The 19,994-nt window shown below is 34.5% G+C and overlaps 1 protein-coding gene across 1 annotated transcript in view; it reads right to left on the bottom strand.

Moving 5' to 3' along the window:
• EYS (eyes shut homolog) overlaps positions 1 to 19,994 on the bottom strand; it is a 1,726,005-nt gene that overhangs the window by 1,622,547 nt on the left and 83,464 nt on the right. The gene's annotated exons all lie outside the window — the stretch shown is intronic.

The raw sequence follows: 19,994 nt of genomic DNA, 5'->3' as shown, positions 1-19,994 counted from the left end.
ACCTAACCCTATTATAATTCACCACAACACATGCCCACTAGATCAGTTCTGTAAAAAAGGGTAGAAGACTCATATATTACTTCATTATTAGCATTAGTCCAATATCCCCAATCTAGGATGCATCATATGTAACATATAAAAAGACATAAAAATAAATAAAACATTACTTTGGCTTCTTGTACAAACAAACAAAATTTTCCCAATTTATAAATATATCTCTGTGAATATTTGTAGTGGCAGTTTCCAAGGTAATCCACAGGATAAAGTAGTGAACAGTGAAATGTGCATTTTTCAGCACTTATTTTGAAATAATTCACATAAAGTTGCAAAGATAGTACCAAGAAGTCTTGGGTACAGATACATCTTATAGAACTATAATATAGTATCAAAACTAGCAAATCAACATTAGTACAATGTGTGGTTATGGTTCTATGTCATTTATCACATGTGTAGATTCAGGTAACCACCACCACCTTCAACATACAGAACTATTTCATCACCACAAAGATTTCCCTTATGCTGCTCCTTCATAGTCTCACTTGCCCCTATTTGCCCTGCTATTTTTAGCTACTGGCAACCATTAATTTTTTCTCCATCTCTATAGTTTTGTCATTTCAATCATATTATGTAAGTAGAGCCATACAACATGTGGCTTTTTGAAATTGGCTTTTATTTTTCCACTTATAATGTCCTTCAGAGACTCTTAGTTCTATGGACTTAGCTTTCCCATTGGAAATTTAAAACAAACACTTATACAAAGTTGGTGTGAAGTAGCAGAGGATGAGGGCACAGAACCAAAGTGGGCAGAAGTGACCCACGAGATACTGAGGAAATAGTTAGCAGCCAGATTGCCAGCTGACATCTCGCTAAAGACAGCCACGATTTTTGGAACTATGTGGTGGAGACAGTAAAGCTCATCTGTTCTTCCAAAGGCTTCGAAGCCATCTTTATATGCCATACATGTTCTAGCCAATGAAATCCTAATAGAAATCCTGGGTGTTCGGTCCAGGTCAAAGCCTTTCCATCTCTCATCCTTTTTGCTCTAGCCACTTAGAAGCCACATGTTCCATTTGGTGACTCTAAAATATTCCAGAAGCTTGGATTCCAGAGTCACTACTTGGGAAAGGTCTACCCTGCAGAGGCAATGGATTTCCAATGACTTTGCATGAGAAAATCATTGGGTTAAGGTGTATTTGTTGAGTTAATGTAATCTACCCTAACATGACAACTACAGAATATTTTACCAAAACTGAAATTTTGCCATTATGGGAACTTAAAACTTGTGGTATTGGTTTAATGAGTAGTGGGCAGCAAGGAAATGTGAAAGGCTGAAAAGGTGATGACCAACGTTACAAAGTATCACCTGACGTAATTTGAGAGGACTTGAAATGCCTGCTTATTCAACAGCTATAGCAGAAGACGTTGGAAAACACAAACTTAGTAGAATGATTCAGTTGCTATTAACTGCTTTTGATAAGATAATAAATGAAATAAATACACTAGAGACTATCTGCACGCAAATAAAAGAATGAAAATATCGGGGAGCAATATTAAGAATAAAAATGAACTATGAGTATGTGTGGGCATGGTTTGGTACAGCCTAGAATATATTAGTTCTCTTTCTATTTCTTCAATGTATTAAAGTGTTTGCATGAGTCCCTATGTGAAAATAACCCCCTTTATAGCAAAATATGGAGCATTAAAAAAAAAAAAAAAAAAACCTGTTCAATGTAAAAAGAATTACTGGAGGGTAAATGCAAAAGTGGGTGATGCATTTTTTCATTTTAGACTTAGCAAAATACTTATACAGCCATGCACATATAACACACATAACACAAACAATTTAAACTAAGACATTAAGCAGCAATCTTATTAAATCAATCTAAGTAAATTTTACTTTAATGGAGATCATAATGGGGTTTCTATAAAGCAAACTATCTCCACTATCCTAATAAGGTGCATAGATCCATAAAACTCACAATAAACGGAAGATCATTTTAGATTGCAATGTTTTATCATGATTTCAGTAAGTTCTTTTGGTCAGTCCTCTTATGAAGTGTCAAAAGTTTCTAAAGCAGTTCTGTATAAAATAATGCACAGCAGTTAGTTGAACATTTTAGTCATGTAAATTGATTTTAGTCTACTTTCATGTAAGAACGAAGCTATTATACTCTAAGGATAGGCAAGAAAACTGAAGAAAGACAGCTAACTTGTTGACTCCTGTTTATTACAGCTTTAAGACTTTGTCAAGATGAAGAACTGCTTCAAAATAAGAAAGGATATTTGATGCAAATATTTAATATTCATCCATGTTAAAAGTCATTGTGTAAAAGGTTGATATTTAGGTGTTTCAGATAAATGAAAAGAACTATTTAAGTTATTAATTTTATGCATGTTTTAGCAAATACCATTTAAGTACTCTTACTCTCATGTTATTAGTTCAGTTTCAACCATGCATGGCATGAAATTTTAACAGTTAAACATATTAATTTTAAGTTCCTAAAGTGTGGCTCTCACTACTCTGCTGTTCTACTCAGATTCCCAGGATTGAACCCACAACCTATTGCAAGGAGTTGAATACTTAATATTTTCCTTTACAGCAAATATCTGCATTAATTTTGACTAAAAAGCCAGACAGTAATTATTTTAGACTTTGAGGGTCATAACATCTCTTGAACCACTGAATTCTGCTGTTCTATCATGGAAGCAGCTATAGACTATATGCAAATGCCTGAGAATGACTGTGTTCTTTTGCTTTAATTTCTTTGATAAAAATGGACAGTTCTTTAAAGCACTTTATTAGTATTAATTTAGCAATTTTATAGTGTAGACTTGGTCATTGTCTCATTATTGTACACTGAATGTTTATGCCCCCCAAAGTCGTATGTTGAAACACATTAATTAAATTAATTCATTCATTAATTTAATTCATTTTAATTGATTAAATCCATTTAATTCATTTTAATTTAAATTAACTTAAATTAAATTTTAATTAATTCATTTAATTCATTTTCTATAGAGAAACTATCTTTCCAATTAGAGAACTGCTTTTGAGCAACAAAAAATTGGTATTAATAAAAAGTAAAGGAAAGAATATCTGTCACTAATTCTAAAAGCGTCTACCTCAAGATCACAATTAGTGTATCTCCAATTAGGTAGGAGAGTAAAGCCTTTATAAATCTAATTTCATTTTCATGTTTAATCAAAGCCTTAAAGATTTGAACAGAGATCTGTTTAATCTCTGAATGAATGCACCTCAACACGCAAATAACAGACAAACTTAGACGTTTCTCTGAGAAACTGAGAAAGCAGAGAAATGAAATTACACATGTGAAGAGTCAGTATTTCAAAAGGAGAGTTAAAAAATAGGGCAATCACTAGTCTCTGGAGCAGAGATACTGCTAGAAGGAAAATACAGTAGAAGTCTACAAATCATGATTCATAAAATGAGATTTTTTTAAAAAAGAAAAATTAAAGTCAACCTTTTAGTAATTCTTAAAAAAAGTGAGAGAATATGTCTACTTGACATTAAGAATATTAAAATGGTTATATATGTATATTTGATTATATGTATTGAAAGGATAATAAAGTATAATAAAATAGTTAACAATTCTATGCTAGGAAAAACTGAAAACTGAAAAACCAATGTACCAAAAATCATCACAGATGGATATAGAATGGCTGAATATACCGATAGCATAGTATATAATCTGTAAAGAAAATAATCAGAGAATTATCTAAAAGGACACCTAGCCTGAATTTTCTGAATTTTTAAAGTCTGTCAAAATTGTAGAATTAGACTCATTATGTTCTAGAACAGCCCTGTTCAAAGAAATATCAAATGAAATTTGAAATTTTCTAGTAGCCACACTTAAAAATATAACAAAGCAAGTGAAATTAATTTTAATAATACACTTAATTTACCCCAATAAATCCTAAGTACAGTTATTTCAACCATCATCCAAATAAGATATTATCAACATCATATTTTACATTTTTTTATACTGCGCCTTTGAAAACTAATTTGGGAAAGTGTGTCTTTTGCACTTATTGCCGTAGGTGGCTTGTGGCTCTGTTTAGATAGCACATTTCTAGAGCACAGAAAAAATGTGAATCTTCCAATCTCATCTCAGAAAGCTATTCTGAACTTGAAGGCAAATACCGTATGGAGCACAATGTTAAATTTCAGTCGTGTGCCTAAAGATGGAAGAATCTTAAGTGAAATATGAACAATTAAACTTCATTATTATTGAAGAGTAGTAGTAATAAAATACAACCGAGTTAGGCCTTTTTTAAGATTCAAAATGTTTAGAAAATCTATGAATATAATATCACATCAATAGAAATAAGATCCTATAAATCTGAGGGACATTGAAGTTAAATGGTTCTATGAATGGTCATTTCAATAAATTTTGTGGAAATAATTATATATTCTCTCACACACACACACACACACAAACAACCTCCTAACCCCCATCCCCGCATCTCATAAAAATAGCCATCAATCCAATCAGATTTATTTATTTTTTTTATTTTGTCCACGCCATGCGGCGTGTGGGATCTCAGTACCCTGACCAGGGATTGAAACCGGACCCTGGCAGTGAAAGTGCCAAATCCTAACCACTAGACCACCAAGGAACCCTCAGATTGTATATTTAAATGTGAAAGGCAAAACAATAAAAAATATAGAAAGTAAGATTTCTTAGACACAGTGGAATTAATTAAAATTTCATTAAAAATAAGAACATCTATTAATTCAAAGACATCATTTAAAATTGAAAACTGAGGAAGAGAATGGGACAAAACACTTCTAACACTGATAATTAGCAAATGCAGAGTATATTAGAAATGCCTACAAATGAATAAAACTATGTAAATTATACATATGTGTATATATTATGATTATATATTACAAAAACTCTCTAGATACACATACATATATGTATATACATAAAACAATCAAAAAAGAACTTAAATAGGTTCTTCACACAAAAAATCAAATTACCAATAAAGATTCAAAACACCCACTCTTATTAGTTAATATAGATATAAAAATTAAACCAAAATAAAACACTGTTATATATTTGCAAGAGTGGCTGTAATAAAAATAGGTGAGCTGCAGAGTGCTGTGTGCTTGTATAGAAAAGGGAAATTTCATACATGCTAATAGGAGTGTAAGTTAGCACAATCCCTTTGGAAACGATGTGTTATTAATTACCAACATTTAACAAATATATAAACCATGACTGCAAAGTATATAGAGTATATACACAAGATATATAGTGTATACATATATGCAGTAGGTATACATATATACACATATATATATAGGTATATATATATATATATATATATATATATATATATATATATATATATATATATATATATATATATATAAAGAAGCCACAAGAGACTAGTGCAGGAATGCTTATACTGGAATCATTCATAAGCGTCTCAAGCCAGAAATTGTCTAAATAATGACCATATACAATTAAAAAGCATACAATCATGCATTTAGCTAAATGTAAACTCTCACAAACCACATGAAAATAAAAAGTTAGACAGAATAGAGAACATTGTGAAAAATCCCATCTGTATAAAGACCAAATGAAGGAAAAGAAAACTAAATTATAAACATTCAGGAGAGTCTTTATCTTTGGGAGTCTAGGGTGGGAGATTATTAGTGGGAAGGGGTGTGAAGAGAGCTCCTGGATTGTTGGGAATATTTTAGTTCTCGGTCTATGTCCTAGTTATGTGGGATTTTACTTTGTGAGAACTTTGTCTTCATAACATTACATACAATTTTAAAAAATATATAATTAAAAGTACATGCGCATAAAGCAGAAATTAACACACCATTGGAAAGCAATTATACTCCAATAAAGATGTTAAAAAAAAATACATGCACAAAATTGAAAGGAAAATAACTGATTAAAAAATAACTTTTATTATATATGACAGGAAGATGTTCTTTTTTGTTTCTAGGTGTTTGCTTGTGTTATTGGTAATCAAATGTTAGCCAAGCTCAAAATCACTGGAGGGTTTGTGAGTACAGATTGCTGGACCTCGTTTCCAAAGCTCGTGATTCAGTGGACCTGCGTTTGATACCCAAAGTTGAGAATTCTCATTTCCAATTACTTCCCAGGTTCTGCTGCTGCTATTGATGCTGGACCCCACATTGTAAAGCATTGACTTTTGCTTTCTCTTTGAACTAGACTTCCCTTCATCGTTACAGTCACCCAACTGACTCACCCTTCCATTCATCCAGGCCCAGCCGAGTCACGAAATAGGTTTCCCTGTCTCCAACCATGACCCCCACCTTCTGTGCTTCCATAGTACTTTCCTTAGAAACTGGCCTATCCATTTTATCTCTCTGTCTAGGTTTTTAATTTCTCCACTATTCCTTGGGGTTTATTTTAATCTCTAGAATGATTTTTCTTTTGTCTGTTGGATAAATAAATCCCATCAATTTCTCAATTTCCTGCATGGTTTCAAATTTTTCTTTTGGGTTCCTGTGCTTCTTTCCTTCAGTTCTCCCTATTTCCGTCAAATTTAAGCCCAGATTTCTTAGGGCACCCTTCCTCCTGTATACCTAATATGTAATGAACTGATGAAACTTGTGCCCTGGCAGCCTCCTGCCCTACTAACTCAAACCGAGATTACAAAGGTTTTTCCTATATTTAAAATCTTACTTGCCTCCTTACTGACTGGGAGCACCAGTCCTCTCAGTAAATTGCCAGAAAATTAACAATCCATTGCTTTCCTTTCATTGTGCCCTGCAATGATTTTATTTCTATTTTCCTTCTCCCTTTTTCTCATCTAACCTTGTTCTTAAGATTTATCTAATGATCTATGAATTATCTCAGTTTTTCTTTATTCTACCTTTATTTTCCACAAGAACACTTTCACAGAAAATAAATACTTCTCCAGTGCTCTTCACCCTATGCTTTCAGAACCAAAACTTCCCTTGCCATGTCTTTTCCTATCTTCTTTTTGGGCCACCAAAACCTGTTTTTAATATACAGTATTAAATAAACACATTCATCCTGTTGTACTTGAAAACAATGTTTCTATGTTTTAATCAAAAGTCTCTGTTTTATATTTCATCATATCCATCTCTTTTTATGAATCAGTACACAATTACATGTTTTAGAGGAGACGCCTTAGGGAATATATCTCAATTCTATAAATGCTTTGGAATTTTGTTTCTATCACAGAAATATTCAAGTACTTTGGTATTCAGATGATGTGTTATGTATTAATGTAGGTGTGTATAGATAATGGATCCATCACATCTGTCTGAACATTGCAGAAATATTATGTCTTCAACTGCTCTCTACCTTTCCAACTTTAAATGCATATAAATTCTTCTACATTATGGGAGGGAGACACAAGAGGGAGGAGGTATGGGGATATAAGTATATGTATAGCTGTTTCACTTTGTTATAAAGCAGAAACTAACACACCATTGTAAAGCAATTATACTTCAATAAATATGTTAAAAAAATCCTCTACATTTTCTGCTAAAATGTAATTCATGCCAGGAAGGTAAACCATAAATAAACTTATAGATTGTTTTTCTTCTTTGGTGTCTCTATATCTAAGAGTGTTGTTCTAAACATTTATAAACAAAGAAAATCGAATGGCTAATGTCATTTAATGTGCATTTCAGTTACAAAGCTCTGCTTTGACCAGTCGTCTTGGTCAGTTGCAAAGCCTTTAGTTGTATAAATATATATTTGATTACAAAGGTACTGTTTAATACTGTGGTTACTTATTCTTTCAAAAGGGTGGGGAAACATTCTTTTTATATATGAATAATGACTGAAAATTTTACATTTAAAAAACCTTGAATTGCAAACTAATTCTGCCATATATATGTTCTCTGTAACCAGTGAGGACAATTGCATAGTTAATTTTAAATATACTTAGTAAATGTACCTAAGTAAAACAAGTAAAATTTTGAAATGTGATTTCTGGTTCAAAACTTTGTCCTCCATAGATATTTTTCTTTGTCTTTTGGGATCATATTAAAACAGTAGCAGTGATTTACTCATATTAAGGAATACCAAAAACCAATAGAACCATGAGAGCAAAGAGACCGAGTAGGTAATTGAAGTCTTTTTGTTTTTCTATAATTGTTGAGGGGAATAATTCTGCCTTTTAACAGATGATAAGCTTCACTAGTAGTCTATGTGTTTTATTAGAGGCAGAAACAAAGACTAAAGTGTCTAAACCAAATTTGGTATGCTTTGATTTCTTCTCATGTGACTTTCTCTCTTCCATAAAAAGTTTGAAAAATGAACAGAGGCCAAAAGACTCTTTTGTAAAATGATGGCCTTTAAAGTTTCATAAAATGCTGGCTTTGATGGGCAAATGTTTATAGTTCATGGTTAGGGACAGTACTTATACTACTTTTTCAGCCTTCACCAAAGCCTGCTTATGGATATGACTGGTCCCAGCAAGTTTTGGAACACTTGAGGCTTTATGACAATACAATTTTCTTTCTGGAATACTAATGGCAGAGACGTAATATTTTTTATGACTATATTTACCCACCAAACTCAAGTGCATAAAACAAACTAGTGATTATAATACAAAGACTTCTAAATAAATCAGAATAAACAGAAGTTCTATTTTATTTTTAACATTATTATTACTATTGTAACTTTTTCCTCCTTGTGTTAAAACAAATTGCTATTTCTTTGGCTGGTTATTAGATAAAATACAGCAATAACCTTGTATTTAGTGGCTATTACATATGGAAGAAAATTAATAGTTAAATAAATTACATTCTTCTAAATGTTAAAATAACGTGGAAAAAATGATTGCCCTACTCTGGATCACAGGCAATGTGATAAAATGCCTGTAGATTGAGCAGATCAATTCTCCCATTCCATACTCACTGAAGCACGTTTTCCTGAGGGGACTGGTCTGCTGTCATCTCCACTTTTTATCTTTTTAAAAAAATAATAATTAATTAATTAATTTATTTATTTATGGCTGTGTTGGGTCTTCGTTTCTGCTCGAGGGCTTTCTCCAGTTGCGGCAAGCGGGGGCCACTCTTCATCGGGGTGCGCGGGCCTCTCACTATTGCGGCCTCTCTTGCTGCGGAGCACAGGCTCCAGACGCGCAGGCTCGGTAGTTGTGACTCATGGGCTTAGTTGCTCCGCGGCATGCGGGATCCTCCCAGGCCAAGGCTCGAACCCGTGCCCTCCGCATTGGCGGGCAGATTCTCAACCACTGCGCCACCAGGGAAGCCCCAACTTTTTATCTTTTTTTTAAAAATGATAGCCATCTTAACAGGTGTGAGGTGATATCTCACTGAGGTTTTCATTTGCATTCCCCTGATGATTAGTGATGTTGAGCACTTTTTCATTTATGTATTGGTCATTTGTTTGTCTTCCTTGGAGAAATGTCTATTCAGGTCCTTTGCTCATTTTTTAAATTGGGTTATTTTGTTGTTGTTGTTGCTAAGAGTTGTAGAAGTCTGTTATATATTTTTTACTACTAACCCCTTATCAGATACAGGGTTTGCAAATTTTCTCTGATTCCTTATCTTGCCTTTTCATTTCGTTGATGGCTTCTTTTGCTGTGCAGAAGATTTTTAGTCAGTGTAGTCCACTTCTTTTTTTTTTTTTTCTTTTGTTGTCTCCACTTTTTAAATTGTCCTGTTTCTCTCTATCAAAGCTGATTTTATGAAAGTTAATTGTGGGGAACAAAGAAAATACAAATGAATAAATTAGATTGTGTTTTTCTTTTGCTGTATATACTTCTATAATATTCTCTTTTAAAAACATATGCAAAAAAATTAGAGTATGTATTATAATGTAAGAATTTTGTTATAAGGTTTAAACGGAAGTTAATGAGTTGCAAGTCTTTTCTTAATAATTTATGTGATTTAATATACAACCTAAGTACTAATCTTTTATTGTTTACACATATTGAAAGTTCTATTTTGTGACTCTGTTTAAACTTTTTTGTGTTTTAATTATTAGAAGTTCTTAATATTAAGATATCAAATATAGCAATATTTTCTTTTAGCTTTAATATTTTGAATGTGAATGTTATTTGTGTATATGCACTTGCATTTTTGTTTGTGTGTGTTTAAAAAAAAGTATTCACCATAGGGTAGTCTCAATCTTCTGCTCTATTTTTTTTTTTTTAATTATTTATTTATTTATTCTTGGCTGTGTTGGGTCTTTGTTGCTGTGCGCAGGCTTTTCTCTAGTTGTGGCGAGTGGGGGGCTACTCTTCGTTGTGGTGCGCAGGCTTCCCACTGCAGTGGCTTCTCTTGTTGCAGAGCATGGGCTCTAGGCGCACAGGCTCAATAGTTGTGGCTCATGGGCTCTAGAGCGCAGGCTCAGCAGTTGTGGCTCATGGGCCCAGTTGCTCCACGGCATGTGGGATCTTCCAGGACCAGGGCTCGAACCTGTGTGCCCTGCATTGGCAGGTGGATTCTTAACCACTGCACCACCAGGGAAGCCCTTCTGCTCTATTTTTTAAAGTTTGACCTCCTTTTTCTCCTTTAATTGGTGTGGGGATAACCTGTGTCCTGTTTCTACCTTCTTAATGGGTCTTGACATCTGTGAGGTCAAGTCAGTCCATTTCTTGCTGGGGAACATAACAACCATCACCTGGCCAACCAATCAAAGTTTGCAATCATCTTATCAAATTTCTTGGTAAATTCCTTTTAGGATATTGATTCAAATTACACTGAAATTATAGATCAAATTGAAAGTTAATTGACATAATTAAGATAGTCTTCTTGTGCATGAAGATGTTATATCTCTTAATATATTTATACATGTTTAAATGTTTTAAGATCTAGATATGCTTGCCTATCTCATATTAGATTTGTCCTATAGTTAACCTATATATTTGTATTCATACTAGAAAACATTTCTTTTTAAATTGTGTGTTCTAACAGCCCATTAAAAGTGTATAGAATAACATTGACTGTTATATAATAAGATTATATCCACTTCGCTTGCTTGATCCATCTTACAGAGTAAACTACTTTATCCAATATATGTTTTTAGATTCGTTTGCATTTTTCATGTAAAAATCTGCCTTCTTAATTCTTATATATTTCTTCTGGGGTCTTGGCCTTTCTTCCTGAGTGTATATTTTAGAAGTCCTAATTTAAATGTGGTATGATCTTTCATTTTTTTCATTTTTCTGATACTTTCCTCACCCTCTTATTCACTTTTTTTTGAAAGATAGATTTTCTAAGTAAACAATTCTAAATTAGGAGTAATTTTCTTTTAGCACAATGATAATGCTATTCCACAATCTTCTAGCTTTCACTATTACAGCTGAAATGACAGCTGTCATTTGAATTTCTTTATAAGTCTTCTATCATTTCTAGCTCCTCTTTCTTTCCCTTATTTTTGGAATGATCTGCTGTACTTCTTTTGTGTTTGAAAAAGACACTAAGATCTTGATCAAACTTGGATATATCCTAGTTATGTCATTTATTGTTGGTCCTGGATAATTCCCTTCATGGGAACAATAAATGAAACCAATATTGAACTTCCTCTATTATCAGGATATTGCAGGCATTACTGCAATACCATACCATATCAACCTGAATTAGTAAAAACTCCAACTCTAAGTCTACGTTTTCTTAACATTTATCTGGTAAGGGAGTGATACTAACAGAGAGCATTTGTACTTTTTCCATATTCTTCCCTCTCCATTCTTTTAGAAACACTGTTAAATGTATGATTAGGTCTCTTTGGCTGTCCCCCCAAAGTCTATGTAATTCACTATTCTCAAACTATATTGAATTTGAAGAACTGTAATTCCATTAAACTGAGCATGGAAAATATACCAATCACAAATTTATTGCTAATTACTGCAAAGAAATAGAAAGTAGTTTTACTAGACTTTTTGTGGTGATCATTTCACAATAAATGCATATATTGATCATTATGTTGTACAGCTAAAACTAATATAATATTGTGTGTCAATTATATCTCATAAAGGTATTAACCAAACAAGCAAAAGCAGTTTAATTGTAGAAGTTTACTATAGACCTCCTAGAAGAAAGGAAAGATAAATAAGATTTTCCTAATACAGATTTACATGTTGTCCTAGTGTCAAGATAAAAGATTGCTGAGGGACTTGTCTAAATTCAGATACCTCCACAAAAGCAAGGCCCTGAAAGAGTCCTATTTTTCCTTAATAGTAATTCTAATTCCCCGAAGATAAAGTGACTTATAATCTAAAATTATTTTTGAACAAGAAGGGACAAAATGATTGGCAATGTGGTCATCCCAGGATCAAGACTTGACTTACTCTTCAGATTTTTAGTTAAAACCAACAGGATAAAATATAACAAAAAAAGAATAAAGATTCGATAGGGAGGAACCAAGATGGCAGAGTAGAAGAACGTGCTCTCACTCCCTCTTGCGAGAACACCAGAATCACAACTAGCTGCTGGACAATCATCGACAGGAAGACACTGGGACTCACCAAAAAAGATACCCCACATCCAAAGACAAAGGAGAAGCCACAATGAGATGGTAGGAGGGGCACAATCAGAGTAAAATCAAATCCCATAACTGGTGGGTGGGTGACTCACAGACTGGCGAACACTTATACCACAGATGTCCGCCCACTGGAGTGAATGTTCTGAGCCCCACGTCAGGCTTCCCAACCTGGGAGTCTGGCAACGGGAGGAGGAATTCATAGAGAATCAGACTTTGAAGCCTACTGGGAATTGATTGCAGAACTTCAACAGGACTGGGAGAAACAGAGACCCCACTCTTGGAAGGTGCACACAAAATAGTGTGTGCATCAGGACCCAGGGGAAGGATCAGTGACCCTGGGGGACACTGAACCAGACCTACCTGCTAGTGTTGGAAGGTCTCCTGCAGAGGCGGGGGGTGGCTCTGTTTCACCGTGGGGATAATGACATTGGCAGCAGAAGTTCTGGGAAGTACTCCTTGGTGTGAGCCCTCCCAGAGTCTGTCATTAGCCCCACCAAAGAGCCCAGGTAGGCTCCAATATTGGGTTGCCTCAGACAAAACAACCAACAGGAAGGGAACCCAGCCCCACCCATCAGCAGTGGATTAAAGTTTTACTGAGCTCTGACCACCACAGCAACAGTCAGCTCTACCCACAACCAGAGCCTCCCATCAAGCCTCTTAGATAGGCTCAACCACCAGAGGGCAGACAGCAGAAACAAGAAAAACTATAATCCTGCAGCCTCTGGAACAAAAACCACATTGACAGAAAGATAGACAAGATGAAAAGGCAGAGGGCTACATACCAGATGAAGGAAGAAGATAAAAACCCAGAAAAACAGCTAAATGCAGTGGAGATAGGCAACCTTCCAGGAAAAGAATTCAGAATAATGATAGTGAAGATGATCCAGGACCTCGAAATACGAATGGAGGCAAAGATCAAGAAGATGCAAGAAATGATTAACAAAGACCTAGAAGAATTAAAGAACAAACAAACAGAGATGACCAATACAATAACTGAAATGAAAACTACACTAGAAGGAATCAATAGCAGAATAACTGAGACAGAAGAACAGATAAGTGACCTGGAAGACAGAATGGTGGAATTCACTGCTGCGGAACAGACTAAAGAAAAAAGAATGAAAAGAAATGAAGACAGCCTAAGAGACCTCTGGAACAACCTTAAATGCAACAACATTCTCATTATAAGGGTCCCAGAAGGAGAAGAGAGAGAGAAAGGACCCGAGAAAATATTTGAAGAGATTATAATCGAAAACTTCCCTAACACGGGAAAGGAAATAACCACCCAAGTCCAGGAAGTGCAGCGAGTCCCATACAGGAGAAACCCAAAGAGAAACACGTCGAGACACATAGTAATCAAACTGGCAAAAATTAAAGACAAAAGAAAAATTATTGAAAGCAGCAAGGGAAAAATGACAAATAATATACAAGGGAACTCCCATAAGGGTAACAGCTGATTTCTCAGCAGAAAGTCTACAAGCCAGAAGGAAGTGGCATGATATACTTAAAGTGATGAAAGGGAAGAACCTACAACCAAGATTACTCTACCTGGCAAGGATCTCATTCAGATTTGATGGAGAAATCAAAAGCTTTACAGACAAGCAAAAGCTAAGAGAATTCAGCACCACCAAACCAGCTCTACAACAAATGCTAAAGGAACTTCTCTAAGTGGGAAACACAAGAGAAGAAAAGGACCTACAAAAACAAACCCAAAACAATTAAGAAAATGGTAATAGGAACATACATATCAATAATTACCTTAAATGTGAATGGATTAAATGCTTCAACCAAAAGACACAGGCGTGCTGAATGGATACAAAGACAAGACCCATATATATGCTGTCTACAAGAGACCCACTTCAGACCTAGGGACACATGCAGACTGAAAGTCAGGGGATGGAAAAAGATATTCCATGCAAATAGAAATCAAAAGAAAGCTGGAGTAGCTATACTCATATCAGATAAAATAGACTTTAAAATAAAGAATATTACAAGAGACAAGGAAGGACACTACATAATGATCAAGAGTTCAATCCAAGAAGAAGATATAACAATTATAAATATATATGCACCCAACATAGGAGCACCTCAATACTTAAGGCAACTGCTAACAGCTATAAAAGAGGAAATTGACAGTAACACAATCATAGTGGGGGACTTTAACACCTCACTTACACCAATGGACAGATCATCCAAAATGAAAATAAATAAGGAAACAGAAGCTTTAAATGACACAAGAGACCAGATAGATTTAATTGATATATATAGGACATTCCATCCAAAAACAGCAGATTACACGTTCTTCTCAAGTGCACACAGAACATTCTCCAGGATAGATCACATCTTGGGTCACAAATCAAGCCTCAGTAAATTTAAGAAAATTGAAATCATATCAAGCATCTTTCCTGACCACAACACTATGAGATTAGAAATCAATTACAGGGAGAAAAACGTACAAAACACAAACACATGGAGGCTAAACAATACATTACTAAATAACCAAGAGATCACTGAAGAAATCAAAGAGAAAATCAAAAAATACCTAGAGACAAATGACAATGAACACACGACAATCCAAAACCTATGGGATGCAGCAAAAGCAGTTCTAAGAGGGAAGTTCATAGCTATACAAGCCTACTAAAGAAACAAGAAAAATATCAAGTAAACAATCTAACCTTACATCTAAAGGAACTAGAGAAAGAAGAACAAACAAAACCCAAAGTTAGCAGAAGGAAAGAAATCATAAAGATCAGAGCGGAAATAAATGAAACAGAAACAAAGAAAACAATAACAAACATCAATAAAACTAAAAGCTGGTTCTTTGAGAAGATAAACAAAATTGATAGGCCATTAGCCACACTCATCAAGAAACGGAGGGAGAGGACTCAAATCAATAAAATTAGAAATTAAAAAGGGGAAGTTACAACAGACACTGCAGAAATACAAAACATCCTAAGAGACTATTACAAGCAACTCTATGCCAATAAAATGGACAACCTGGAAGAAATGGACAAATTCTTAGAAAGGTATAACCTTCCAAGACTGAACCAGGAAGAAACAGAAAATACAAACAGACCAATCATAAGTAATGAAATTGAAACTGTGATTAAAAATCTTCCAACAAACGAAAGTCCAGGACCAGATGGCTTCACAGGTGAATTCTATCAAACATTTAGAGAAAAGCTAACACCCATCCTTCTCAAACTTTTCCCAAAAATTGCAGAGGAAAGAACACTGCCAAACTCATTCTATGAGGCGACCATCACCCTGATACCAAAACCAGACAAAGATACTACAAAAAAAGAAAATTACAGACCAATATCACTGATGAATATAGATGCAAAAATCCTCAAGAAAATACTGGCAAACAGAATCCAACAGCACATTAAAAGGATCATACACCACGATCAAGTGGGATTTAACCCAGGGGTGCAAGGATTCTTCAATATACGCAAATCAATCAATGTGATACACCATATTAACAAATTGAAGAATAAAAACCATATGATCATCTCATTGGATGCAGAAAAAGCTTTTGACAAAATTCAACACTCATTTATGATAAAAACTCTCCAGAAAGTGGGCATAGAGGGAACCTACCTCAACATAATAAAGGCCATATATGACAAACCCACAGCAAACATCATTCTCAATGGTGAAAAACTGGAAACATTTCTTCTAAGATCAGGAATGAGACAAGGATGTCCACTCTCACCACTATTATTCAGCATAGTTTTGGAAGTCCTAGCCACAGCAATCAGAGAAGAAAAAGAAATAAAAGGAATACAAATTGGAAAAGAAGAAGTAAAACTGTCACTGTTTGTGGATGACATGATACTATACATAGAGAATCCTAAAAATACCACCAGAAAACTACCAGAGCTAATCAATGAATTTGGTAAAGTTGCAGGATACAAAATTAATGCACAAAAATCTCTTGCATTCCTATACACCAGAGATGAAAAATCTGAAAGAGAAATTGTGGAAACACTCCCATTTACCATTGCAATAAAAAGAATAAAATACCTAGGAATAAACCTACCCAAGGAGACAAAAGACCTGTATGCAGAAAACTATAAGACACTGATGAAAGAAATTAAAGATGATACCAACAGATGGAGAGATATACCATGTTCTTGGATTGGAAGAATCAACATTGTGAAAATGAGTATACTACCCAAAGCAATCTACAGATTCAATGCAATCCCTATCAAATTACCAATGGCATTTTTTACGGAGCTAGAACAAATCATCTTAAAATTTGTATGGAGACACAAAAGACCCCGAATAGCCAAAGCAGTCTTGAGGCAAAAAAATGGAGCTGGAGGAATCAGACTCACTGACTTCAGACTATACTACAAAGCTACAGTAATCAAGACAATATGGTACTGGCACAAAAACAGAAACATAGGTCAATGGAACAAGATAGAAAGCCCAGAGATTAACCCACGCACCTATGGTCAACTAATCTATGACAAAGGAGGCAAAGATATACAATGGAGAAAAGACAGTCTCTTCAATAAGTGGTGCTGGGAAAACTGGACAGCTACATGTAAAAGAATGAAATTAGAATACTCCCTAACACCATAAACAAAAATAAACTCAAAATGGATTAGAGACCTAAATATAAGACTGGACACTATAAAACTCTTAGAGGAAAACATAGGAAGAACACTCTCTGACATAAATCACAGCAAAATCTTTTTTGATCCACCTCCTAGAATAATGGAAATAAAAACAAAAATAAACAAGTGGGACCTAATGAAACTTCAAAGCTTTTGCACAGCAAAGGAAACCATAAACAAGACGAAAAGACAACCCTCAGAATGGGAGAAAATATTTGCAAATGAATCAATGGACAAAGGATTAATCTCCAAAATATATAGACAGCTCATTCAGCTCAATATTAAAGAAACAAACACCCAATCCAAAAATGGGCAGAAGACCTAAATAGACATTTCTCCAAAGAAGACATACAGACGGCCACAAAGCACATGAAAAGATGCTCAACATCACTAATTATTAGAGAAATGCAAATCAAAACTACAATGAGGTATCACCTCACTCCTGTTAGAATGGGCATCATCAGAAAATCTACAAACAACAAATGCTGGAGAGGGTGTGGAGAAAAGGGAACCCTATTGCACTTTTGGTGGGAATGTAAATTGATACAGCCACTATGGAGAACAATATGGAGGTTCCTTAAAAAACTAAAAATAGAATTACCATATGACCCAGCAATCCCACTACTGGGCATATACCCAGAGAAAACCGTAATTCAAAAAGACACATGCACCCCAATGTTCATTGCAGCACTATTTACAATAGCCAGGTCATGGAAGCAACCTAAATGCCCATCAACAGACGAATGGATAAAGAAGTTGTGGTACATATATACAATGGAATATTGCTCAGCCATAAAAAGGAACGAAATTGAGTCATTTGTTGAGACGTGGATGGATCTAGAGACTGTCATACAGAGTGAAGTAAGTCAGAAAGAGAAAAACAAATATCGTATATTAATGCATGTATGTGGAACCTAGAAAAATGGTACAGATGAGCCAGTTTGCAGGGCAGAAGTTGAGACACAGATGTAGAGAACAGACATATGGACACCAAGGGGGGAAAACTGCGGTGGGGTGGGGATGGTGGTGTGCTGAATTGGGCGATTGGGATTGACATGTATACACTGATGTGTATAAAATTGATGCCTAATAAGAACCTGCAGTATAAAAAAACAAACAAAAAAAACAACTAATACTAAACTTTCATTGGGTTATTTGTATGGAAATATGTTAATATAAATGTTTCAGACATTACATGAAATTTCTAAAAATCTTATATTTGTATGTGTATGGAAATATGTATGGAAATATGTTAATATAAATGTTTCAGACATTACAGGAAATTTCTAAAAATCTTATATGTTCTGGTATAATGTTATATGTAATAATCCTAGTTATTACTTTAAAATGTATATCTCAGAAATAACTAATTTTCTTGTCAACTGCATTATTATGAACTTTCATCAAATCTTTAACCGTGGTCATTTTTAAGTCTTTTGTCATTTACAGATAGTTCTGGGTGTACTCTGATGATTTTGCAAATATGTTCCTACAAAAGGGTTTCATCTTCAAGAAATTCATGGAAAAGACTCTGACAAGTACAGGTTTCTGGTAACTGACTGTACTGCATAAGCATTTTCAGAACTCTAATGAAAAACTGATGAACTCATAAAAGTGCTAACAAAAGATCAAGATGAAAAAAAAAATTAATTACATGGGACTGAGTGAACTGATGAGGATGAGTATAATTTTTGTGACTTTCTGTCTGAATTAAAAAAAAAAAATCCCACAAGGACTCAGAGGCAAAGAATATACAAATCAATTTTCACTGCAAAGTAAAGGAGCTGTTACAGTGGAGGATTACTGGACTGAATGTCAATATTATGACATAGTATGAGTGTGTTTCATGTTTGGTAATTGCAATCATTGTTGCTTTTGTTGTGGTCATCCATGTACAATGCTTGGTGTCAGTCTATTTATCTCTTGTAAAAATAAAATACAGTGTGTGTGTGTGTGTGTGTGTGTGAAAAAAAAAAAAAAAGAAAAGATGCTCAACATCACTACTTATTAGAGAAATGCAAATCAAAACTACAATGAGATATCACCTCACACCAGTTAGAATGGGCATCATCAGAAAATCTACAAACAACAAATGCTGGAGAGGGTGTGGAGAAAAGGGAACCCTCTTGCACTGTTGGTGGGAATGTAAATTGATACAGCCACTATGGAGAACAGTATGGAGGTTTCTTAGAAAACTAAAAATAGATTTACCATATGATCCAGCAATCCCACTACTGGGCGTATACCCAGAGAAAACCGTAATTCAAAAAGACACATGCACCCCAATGTTCATTGCAGCACTATTTACAATAGCCAGGTCATGGAAGCAACCTAAATGCTCATCGACAGACGAATGGTTAAAGAAGTTGTGGTACATATATACAATGGAATGTTACTCAGCCATAAAAAGGAACGAAATTGAGTCGTTTGCTGTGACGTGGATGGATCTAGAGACTGCCATACAGAGTGAAGTAAGTCAGAAAGAGAAAAACAAATATCGTATATTAATGCATGTATGTGGAACCTAGCAAAATGGTGCAGATGAGCCAGTTTGCAGGGCAGAAGTTGAGACACACATGTAGAGAACAGACATATGGACACCAAGTGGGGAAAACTGTGGTGGGGTGGGGATGGTGGTGTGTTGAATTGGGCGATTGGGATTGACATGTATACACTGATGTGTATAAAATTGATGACTAATAAGAACCTGCAGTATTAAAAAAAAAAAAAAACAAAAAAAACAACTAATACTAAACTTTCATTGGGTTATTTATATGGAAATATGTTAATATAAATGTTTCAGACATTAAAAAAATAAATAAATAAATAAAAATAAAGATTCATAGATTTCAGGTTAAATATGTATATAACC

The sequence above is a fragment of the Balaenoptera ricei genome, chromosome 12 (assembly GCF_028023285.1).
Source record: "Balaenoptera ricei isolate mBalRic1 chromosome 12, mBalRic1.hap2, whole genome shotgun sequence".
NCBI classification, from domain to species: domain Eukaryota; kingdom Metazoa; phylum Chordata; class Mammalia; order Artiodactyla; family Balaenopteridae; genus Balaenoptera; species Balaenoptera ricei.
This window is presented reverse-complemented; position numbering and strand designations above follow the sequence as displayed.